The 10,525-nt window shown below is 50.8% G+C and overlaps 1 protein-coding gene across 3 annotated transcripts in view; it reads right to left on the reverse strand.

The window, feature by feature from the left end:
• The window catches only part of CHD6 (chromodomain helicase DNA binding protein 6), a 69,505-nt gene extending 59,336 nt beyond the window's left edge, over positions 1–10,169 (reverse strand). For all 3 annotated transcript variants that reach the window (XM_017746961.1, XM_017746962.1, XM_017746963.1), the window contains exon 1: positions 10,153–10,169. The gene's annotated coding sequence lies outside the window, so the exon portion shown is untranslated. The remainder of the gene's footprint in view (positions 1–10,152) is intronic.
• Positions 10,170–10,525: the final 356 nt, after the last annotated feature.

A 10,525-nucleotide genomic window follows, 5' to 3' on the forward strand; every position in this document is an offset into this window, starting at 1 on the left:
CAGCATGACTCAGGAATAACTTTTCCCAGGTTAAAGTCAGTATCAAGGAAGGCCTTTCTCAGTTCCCTGAGTGTGGTAGGCTGCAGACAAGCCCCAGCTTTGGGGGTTTACAAGAGGCAGCACAGAAGCCCAGTCAGTGGGTGAGCAAAGCAGGGCTGGCAGCACCGGCACACAGCAGTGCAGGAGGAGCTCTTGGCCAGCCCACTGGCATGCTCTGAATGAGGATCTGGACCAGAGGAGACAAGGGCACGGGTTCAAGAAAGGACATGAGACAGCAGGGCACGGGAGGGGGTTTCTCCCTGACCAAAGCAGAGCAGTCACTTCTTGGCACAGACCTTTGTTTCTACTCAGACTCACATCTATGGATAGCTGTGGGAGACACAGCCAAACCCAGAGGGGACCCCTGCACAGCACCCACCCTGATACCGGCAGGAGGCAGCTACCAGGCCATGTGCCTCTTCCTCTCAGCAGCAAGGCCCACCCAGAGCCACAAACACAGCCACTTGCCCTTGGAAGGGAAGCACCAAGGAGTCCTCATCACTGGCCATAGCTCAGGACAGACTGTGCCCTGAAAGCACTCGGCTCAGGCCACAGCCAGCATTGGACAGCCAGGAACAGAATGGGCAGACCCTCCTCTCTCTTAAAGAGCCAAGAGGAAAAATCTATAGGTCTTTCTTCTTCTGTCTGTGCCCAGCTTGAGCATATCAATCTCTACATAGGCATTACAGGCATTCATGTCCTATTGCTGTAGAGTCCAGCTGCTTGGCACAACAAGCACAGAAAGGGCCAGACCAGCCCCAGAGCAGGGTACTCCCATATTCAGCAGTGGGCCCAAACCAGCGGACAGGTCTTCTGTAGGCTCTGTCCTCTCGTTCCAGCTAGTGACAGGCACACAACAGTATCACACCCACCGTACACCCATGTATTTCCATAGAAATGGAGCCATCTGCCTTGATAAAATAAGGCTGGGATATCAGTTAGATCCAGAGGAGACAGTTTAACCTCAAGATCCACTTAAACTGCTCAAGGGTAGGAAGGCTCTACAGAGACACCTGGACAGACTCGATCAGTGGGCTGAGGACAACTGTGTGAAGTTCAATAAGGTGAAGCATCAGGTCCTACACTTGGGTCGCAGCAACCCCCTGCAGCTCCAGGCTTGGGGAGGAGTGGCTCAAGAACTGTTTGGCAGAAAGGGACTGGGGGGTGCCAGCAGTGTGCCCAGGTAGCCAAAGAGATCAACGGCAACATGGCCTATATCAAGAACAGTGTGGCCAGCAGGACTAGGGAAGTGACCAATCCCCTGTACTTGGCACTGGTGAGGCACCTCAGATACTATGTTCAGTTTTGGGTCCCTCACTTCAAAAAGGGGACAAAAGGACAGTTTGGTCCTGAAGCATGTCCAGGAAAGGGCAACATGGCTTGTGAAGGGTCTATAAAAAATGTCTTATCAAGAACAGCTGAGGGAGCTGGGTTTGTTTAGTCTTGAGAAGAGAAGGCTCATAGGGGGAACACATTGTTCTCTCCAGCTCCCTGACAGGAGGTTGTAGTGAGGTGGGGGCCGGTCTCTTTTGCTGTACCTGCAGTGAGAGAACAAGAGTAAATGGCCTTAAGTTGAGTCTGGGGAGATTCAGATTAGATATTAGAAGGAAACTTTTCACTGTTAGGGTGGTCAGGAACCAGAATAAGTTGCCACAAAGGTGGAGTCACCATCCCCAGAAGTATTTAAGGAACTGGATTGGGCACTGGGTGATGTGGTTTAGGGGTTAAAGTGGTAGTGCTGGGTAGGCCATTGAACTTGATGATCTTAAAGATCTCTTCCAACTTTGATGATTCAATGATTCTAACCAGGATACCCACCCTGACCACGTGCCAAGTCCTCCAAATGCAAGAAGAGGCCCTGTGAAGCCCGTACGGGTGTCAGGAGAGAGCCCTTGGTCTCCTGTTGTCTTGGGGTGATTTTATGATAATACTGTATTTCCCTATCATCTGCTTTATGCCCAGAAATGGGTCCCATAGCTTTAATCTGGGTCCAGGAGAGGGGGGAGAGAAGCCAGACGACTTCCTCAGCATGGTTTGTGTTCAAGGGCTCACACGCTCCCCCGCATTCTCACCGCTGCAGAGCCGAGGGAGCACCTTCCTGCTTTTAGCCAGCCTCTTAGCTGAGGCAAGAAAATTTTCCCAGGACTGCATACCAAAATCCTCCAGTAACAACTTCTTCTTCTTCTGGAACTGTTCAGCTTAGCTGGGATCCGAGAACCAGATCATCGGACCCCGTGGACCAGCAGGGAGGCTGTGGCGAGGCCACATCCCGGCCTTGGGCCCCGGGAGGGGCCGGGGCAGCTACAGAGGGAACTCTAAAACCACCAGCTTTCTCCGCATCAAGGAGGTTTATTATCCAATATTACTCATTTTTTCTTTGCCCTGTTGGCACTCCGCTTGTTAAATAAATTTTTTTTTTTCACTTTCATCCAAGAAATTCCTTTTGTATTGGTGGGAGAGGGAGTGCTGAAACCTGCCTTCTTACAAGGAGATGTTCATTACAGGACATTTCCTCCTAAACTTGCCTCAAACCGAGACACCTGTCTGCACACAGAGCTGGCCACAGAGAGGGCACCCTGAGAGGATGACAGCACCCCAGGTCCTCACAGGGCCCTGCTCCAGCTCCTGGGATGACAGGCCATTCCAGTGTGTGGAAGGCTCCTTTAAACTGTGCTGGCAGGGGCCAGAGTCTCTGTGGCCAGCTGTGACTCCAGACACCAGGGAACCTGCAGCATTTAACACACTGTATTATTCATAATGCTCAGCTGGTTGAAACATGGCGTTAATAATGCCAAGGTTGTGGGTCCAATCCCCATACGGCCATTCATTTAAGGGCTAGACTCAATGATCCTTGTGGGTTCCCTCCAACTCAGAATAGTCTGTGATTCTGTGATCATCCTGTGGAGCAAGCATCTCTTGCCATCATCTCCTAGGGGACAAGCTGGACAGGAGGAAAAGGACACAATCATGTCTGCCTGGTGCTGTGGTCTGCTTTTGCCTGCTGCCTGGTCTCAGAGCCAGGAATTTGTCCAGCATCCTAAAGGGAAGCACACCACCTGCTAGGGAGCACCACCGCACTGGTATGCAGATATATATGCACAGAGAACCCCACTTAACAAGCTATTTCCATACTAATTAAGAATTTGCAGATTAAAGAGAAACTCTAATCTCAAATGAGACAGCCCAATTTTCTAAATAAGCTTATGGTTTTCATATGGAGATCAACATGTTCTCACTAGCAGATCATGCAAGCACTGCAGGTTTATCGCCACGGCCACAAGTGGGAAGTTTTCATTTTCCATGTTCAAGTTTTTATGCTTTTTTACACCTTTTAACTGATGCATGCCCCACCCCGTGCTGCCAGCCTGCAACACCCCTGCATCAGGCAGGCATCAAGCACTTTCAGCAGCCAAGGACAGGTCTTCCATGAGGTCACGGTACAACCTCCTCAGCAAGCCCCTAGTGCCAAGCACCACGCACATGTGGTGAGCACACCAACATGGCACACGCTGGCAGGCTGACCACACACTAGGAACTGTCTTGTTGCATTTCCAGAGATGAGCAGAGCAGTGCCGAAAGCTGTGCTTTGTCCCTCTTCATGAGCAGCCCAACTCGCTGTAGCATGGCCTCTACACAGCATCTGCTGCTAGCAATGACGTTTTCAGTCACACAGTTTCAGGCACATCAGGTTACTATCCTCCTCCCTTGTTTTTTTTGTTCTGAACGCACAAGCTATCCCTACACCAGACCAAGTCCACATCATGCCAATATTTCCTTTTGCTCTTCCCTGAGCTCCTCCAGGAGTTGCAGCATCCATGCAGATTCCAAGAACATTATCAGAAATTCCACAACTGAGCCAGCACCAACCCAAGACCAAGCATGTGTTCTCCCTCTTCTACCAGCCTTCCCACATGAGTGGCCAAGGTCTCCTCTGCAGCGGGAGGACTGATTTTCCCAGCTCAGAGGCTGTTCATGTACTGTGGACATGCAGAATACTCCAGCCATGCAGCCCCACCACCAGTACCATGAGCACTCTGTGAAAGCAACCACAGGTCCCTGCGAGGAGCGATCTTCTATCTCATTTGTACACACAGCTCCATCCAGTGCATGTCCTGTAGAGTGGTTCACCTTGGTTTTCCCTTAGAAATGGGAGAAGATCTTCTCAATATGATCTTCAGAGAAAAGCAGCTGAGAGCAAAGGCACAGAGAAGCCACAGTGGCTCTGACTAGACAGCCTGTAAAGGGACAAGATCTCCAGGGCTTGAGGAGAACTTTTAACAGGCATTGCAGAAACACACTTGCCAAGTCTGGGAGAAGAGGTCAACATATGAAGAAAAAGGAATAAAGTCCTAGAGTGGTAACAAGGATATATACCCAAAGGCATGTGCGAACTACTCCTCAGCCTGGCTTAGCCACAGTGCTTGCAGGGCATCCGAGCTGGAGCCTAGGGAGTGCAGAGCCTCGGCTGGGCTGTGCTGCCCAGCACCCCTGTACCACATTAACTCATCCACATGAGCAGAGACAAAGGAATACAACATTTGGAAGCCACAGCACTTGGGAGATGCTGTGGAACTGTCACAGACAGCTGTGAGCAGCCCCAAGGACTTTCCAGGACAAAGCCATCACAGACGGGCCACCATTGAGGATGCTTTTCAAGATCATACCTGATGGAAAGACAGACTGCCATTGCCTATATCCTGTTCCATGCCAGAAGGAGAGGTGGATGCTGGCATGTAAGCCAAAGTGCCTTTCCAGACTTTCCACCATACAACATGTCTCTACACCTAAGTATCCAATTTCCTGCTTGCTCAACACCACCTGCTGAAGATCTAGCTCTGAGGAAACAAAATGCACACTTGTGCACTTACCCTCAACCCGACTGATGCATGTGCTGGGCAACATAAGCACAGCACCAAGGACTCCATTTGTACATGCAGCAGCTACACCACTATCACACCAGGGAACTTGTGCTCCAACAGCCACCCAGCAGAATGAGAGCACTCGGACGAAGCCAAGCCAGGAGATGTTCTGAGCAGCAGGTACAGCCTTCTGCACATGGTGGGAGCAGGTATCAAGCATATGGCACCCAAGGAGTAGCTGGATTCAATTCTGAGCACGACAAACAGGTACTAATGCACACCCCAACTGCAGGATCCTGGCAAGCAGGACTCATGGCTGGTAGGATTTGCTTCTACAGGGTCCCGCTCTGCCCTGCTACCTGCAGCACCTTGCTACCACTGTCCTGGGTGTCCCACAGGTCCCTTCAGCAACCCACAGCAGCGTACACTTCTGCAAACACAGCCTTGCCAGGCAAGGATGTTACAGCTACAAAGGCAACATTCCTGGCTCCTATAAGGCTCTAAAGCATGGAAATGAAGCAAGCGGTGCTCAGACAATACCTTGACAGCATCAAGCCTCCTCAAAGAGGCCAGCTCACATAGGCTGCAGTTCTCCTCGCATTGTTCTTCCATTGTTCCTTCCCTCCATTGATCTAAACCACTACGTTTCCTTGAAATTCACCGTCCAGCTGACACCCCAGCGTCAGTTCATAATCCTTCTACTCAGACATCTTCCAACAGCCCATGGCACCATTCAACACCAAAGCTCCTACTGGGGCTGTCCATGTGTCACACAGCATGGCCCTGCTCCTCTGTGCTTCAGAGAGCCTCCTCTCCCAGCTCTGTCCTGAGCTCCTGTGAGGGACAGTGCTGGAAAAGGAAGCCCGACTTTCTGCACCTACCTTGCTTCTGTCTTTATATTATTTTAGATTGTATTTTTATTTCTATCCTGTGTAGGGGGCTAAAAAGAGCAGACAGGCAGCCCCACAGTGCAAAAGCAGGAAGAATGCTGCACGTGATGGACCCCAGCTCTCCTGCTGCTCTGCATACCGGGGGCTGTGCTTTCGGGAAGGCCAGCCTGAGGTCAGAGAGGACTGAAGGTGGAAAAAACACAGCATTCACCCTTTCAATCCCCAGGAAAATCCAAGACAAAACTCTGCTTGGAGTGATCAGCAACTACACAGCACATCCAGTGCTTGCAAGGGCTGGCATGACTGAGCAAATGGGGCAAATTCAGGAGGCTGGGGAAGGCTCAGAGTAATCTGTACCCTAAGGAAGAGCTCTTTGCCTGAGCAGTTTGCCCAGCATGAGGGATACTGGGACCCACTGCACCTCACTTCAGAGCACATTGCCCAGAGGAGGTCCCCAGCCCTACCAAGAACAGCTTCAAGCCTCTTTTCTCCAATTGTGCTGAGCTGTCCCCCAATGGGAAAGTAACCCTGGCTTTTTAACAAGCCTCTGGAAGCACATCCCTGGCCACACTGCCTGCCCAGAGCAAGGACCAGCCCAGGAGAACACTTTGCAGTCCCTCTGTTGAGTCTGACTACCCGGCAGAGGTACCACAGTGTTAGGCTGACCCAGCACACTTTGTTCTCAGGCCCACAATTGTCTCAAGAGCTGAACACATCCAAAATACCACTGTTACCATCTGATCTGAGAAGTCCTTGGGCCACAGTAGGCTGGGTGAGAGGCACCTGTGGCAGCGCCCTCCGAGCAGGCCCCAGCGTGTCCCACACGGCCACTGTCATGGTATGTGAGGTCCACAGAGAAACCCCCAATGCCACTGTGACCATGAGCCTGTGAGAAGCATTCTAAGTCACAGTGCTGCAAGCAGGAAATCTAAGACAAACCGCCACAGGACACCAAGGAATTCCTAGAATGTGGTTTGCAAAAATAGTTACAATGCTAATGTGCCTGTAACTTGTCACAGCGTGGAAACCACAGCTCTTCAGGGTCCCCCTTGGCCCACCAAACAGATCTCAGAGAACCTCAGACACATCACACAGCAGTCTCAAATCCACAACTCAAAGAAATCTCCTGGTTTAACGGGATATGCATATTTTTGGCCAGGTTTTGAGACTTTAAAGACAACAAAATCTCAAACAATACTCTCTAATATGAATTAAATTTACATTCAGCATAGCAGTCTGTAAGCATAAGTAGCATTCATTGTTTTGCTACTTCAATCTGGCTGGGAAGATGCTGCAACACACACCTCCTCGCCCGCAGGCTGAGAGCAATCAGAAGGAAATCCTGATGGATCAGCTCCAGCTGCACAAAGCTCCCAGACAAACACTAACGTGTCAGCCCAACAACGCTGCATTCAAAACTGTCAGTGTTTAAATTACCATAGAAGAATAAATAATTCCTAATACTTATCACCTTCTGTGACAATGACAGCGAGCTCTGTGTGAAGGTTGCCCAGATCCAGCTCATTTTGGGAATGGCAGCACAAGTGAGCCTGCACAGGTGGGGACAGGGACTGCAGGAGAGGACCCACCACAGCCAGCCCTGCACTGGGGGCTGCTTACAGGGCTCCTCCCAGAATCCAGCCTGGGTCCCCCAACCCAGGACCCTGCCCAGGCCAGCTGTTAGCTCTGAGAATAGCTCAGATCAGCTGCAGAGGATCAAATAATTGCCCTGGGGATAGGAAATACCAACTATTTTCAGTTTTCTGGGAGCGCTGTTGGGCCAGGAAAGGCAGGGTGCAGGCCACCCAGCCTGGGGGGAGGAGGGCCTGACAGCTTGTTACACGCTTTCATTGTTGCTTATCCCAAGAAAAGGAAAAGGTTTCCAAGTGAGTTTAAACCTCACACTTGCTTTTTTGAAACCGTTTTCCAGACTGCAGTTTCACACTAGGAAAATATAAAATACGCAGATTTTCCACCCGAGGCTCAATCCTGACATCTCCCACTCCTACTTGCAGAGCAGCAGGGAGCGGGTGCAGCCCCGGTGCGAGGGGCACACAGAACTGCTGGTCAAGCTCCACAGGGCAGCCTGGATTGGAGCTCATACCCCTCATCACAGGCACTCAGCAACCTGCTCTTGGCTCCTTTTCCATCAAATCTTTGCAGCTTACCTTTAAAAAGCCACATGAGATCCCTAAAACTGTTTCACAGGCTGAAAAACTATTTGTGTCCGTAAAGAAGTTCCTTATGGCAGCAGGAGATGCCTGCTCCAGACAGTACTGCCTCCATGCCAGGGCAGCAGCAGAAGCATCTGCTGCCCACCTCTCAAAGCAGCACCTGTCCCTCTCTCCAGCCTGATGTCTGGGGTGCCCACGGCCTTTGCTGTATTTCAACCACACCACTGCACATCTCAGAAGGGTATTTAAAGGACACTGATGGCAACATTCAAAATGAAAATGCCCTAGTGAAGGTCTGAACAAGCACTCCTAACTGAACTGAAAATCCTGCCCACCAATGCTGTATGCTAGCAACAATGCCAGAATCCAAATCTGAAGCTTGGATGCAAAACTGGGAAGGAGCAGCCAGTCTGTGCTAGCATCCACATCCTTCAACAGCCCTGCTGACAAAGGCACGGCTGCCCGGCACCCCTCTCGAGCAAACGAGAATGAAGGGGAAAAGGCAAGTGAGTCAATGTTGCCCAATCCTGTCTGACTTTTAAACAGCAGTTTTCTGACTTAAAAAAAGTCCAGAAATATGCATATAAAATTTTAAGGAAGCCGAGCTCAATCCTGTTCTGCATCACTGGCAAGCCTGGGGAACAGGTCCTCCATGTGCACAGGACAGGTGTGGGACTGGGGCTGTAACAGCACTGCTGGAGCACAGAACACCCGGCCTGGGAGAAGCCTCCCCTGGCAGCTCTTGGCTGGGCTTCAGATATGAAATTAAGATTAGGGCTGAAGAAAAGCCAAAATTCATAGCTTGAGAGGGGCCAGAAAGGGCCCACTAGAAGAAAGTAGGGGATGCCAAAGACCTGAGTTTGCAGACACCTTCCTGAAGAATGACCTTGACCCTAATAAGATTAGGGTTGGGATAACGCTGAGTGGGGCTGCAAAAGTACACGGCAGCTTCCAAGAATGCTGGGCCGGGAGAAAACACTGGTCTAGATAATTGGTAGAAAACTTCTCTATGGCTTCTCACGAAAATCAGGGCTATGGCTAAGAAAAAGAAAACCCAGAGGTGCAGAGGAGGCAGAGCTCAGCCGAGCAAAGCAAGAACTGCACGAGGCCTCACCTGGGAAAAAGCCTTCATTAGGAAAAAGGCTGGGGAGCTTAGCTAAGGCTCTGCTGGAAAACCAGCATCAGGGTCCAGAGTCTAGCACTCATGTGGAGCTGGAAAGGGATGGCAAAAGCTAAAGGGGCTGGCCTGGGAAATGGTTTAGAAGGTTCCCTACAATTCAGCTGGAAAACAGCTCAGGTCAGGGTCTGGACAGAAAGGAAAGGTTACACAGCACCTGGGGAGAGGGGCTGCCAAGAGACCCATGTGGGACACCTTGTGCCAGGAAATGGCTGCAGGCCCTTCCTTATATCCCTTCCTCACAGTGCACAGGCAAACACGGGGTCGGGCTCAGAAGCAGAATGCCTGGTGTTATTGCTGGAGCGAAGCTGGAAAGGAGCTGCCAAAGATAAGTGGGAGCAGCCTGGAGTCCCAGGATGAGTGAAGGCTTTGGAGTGAGCCATGGGTTAGGGGTCTTCACTGCAGTTCTTCACAAAAAATAAGAGGCTTGAGTGAAAGCCAGAGCTTACAGCTGAGCCGGGGCCTCACCAGGCAAGCAGGGGCTGGCAGGACAGCTGCGCTGGGTCAGTTTTCATCCAGGCAATGGCTATGGGGCCTTTTCAATTGTTTGGTGGAAAAATAAGAGCCAGTGCCAGGAGTAGGGTTAGGGCTGCAAGAGGGACAAAGCCTAAGCTACACTTGGACTGTGGCAGGAAAAGGGCTGCCAAAGCCAAGTGGGGGCTGCCAAGATACATGGGCTGGAAGAACTCTGTCTGGATTTCCAGCTCTAAGACTCAACTGGAAAGCAAGAACTACAGTTAAGGCTAACAGAAAGTGAAAGCTTAGGGTTGCATTTGGAACAGGGTTAGAAATGGTATGCCAAAGATGTTTTTAGTTTGTCAAGAGCCCTTGTCTGGGAATCACCTCTTGTACAGCAGCTCTTGTCAAAAGGTTCAGCTATAAAATTAGGTTCAGAGTAACACTGATGGACAGAAGGAGCCTTGACATACAACTGAAATAGGGATGGCAATAGGCTGCCAAAGCAAAGTGGGGGCCTGCAAAGAGACTGGGGCTTAGAGAAGCCTTTGGTCTGGAAAATGGCTCAGCAGCCTTCTCTAGAGCTTCCCCAGAAAGGGAGAGCTAGGGTTGAGAGAAAGCCTGGAGCTGCAGGCAGAGCAGGGAAGAGGCTACCAGAAGGAAATGGTAGGAGACCCATGCTAGGAAAGTCTCAGGTCTGCCTACTTGGCTTCAGGGCCATGCCCACCTGTTCCCAAGAAAAGGAAGGCTAGAGACAGGACTGAAGGCTGAGAGCTGCCATTGGAGTAGAGCTGGAAGGTGGCTGCCAAACACTTGGGATGGGAGAAATTTCTATCCATGCAATGTCTGTGCAGTGCCTGGGGGACCGTGTCTCAGGTTCAGGAAGAGAATGAGGACGAGGTTTCAGAGAAAGACATTTCCCTATTGAAG

This window comes from Corvus brachyrhynchos, unplaced genomic scaffold, assembly GCF_000691975.1.
Source record: "Corvus brachyrhynchos isolate BGI_N302 unplaced genomic scaffold, ASM69197v1 scaffold661, whole genome shotgun sequence".
In the NCBI taxonomy this organism is placed as follows: Eukaryota; Metazoa; Chordata; class Aves; order Passeriformes; family Corvidae; genus Corvus; species Corvus brachyrhynchos.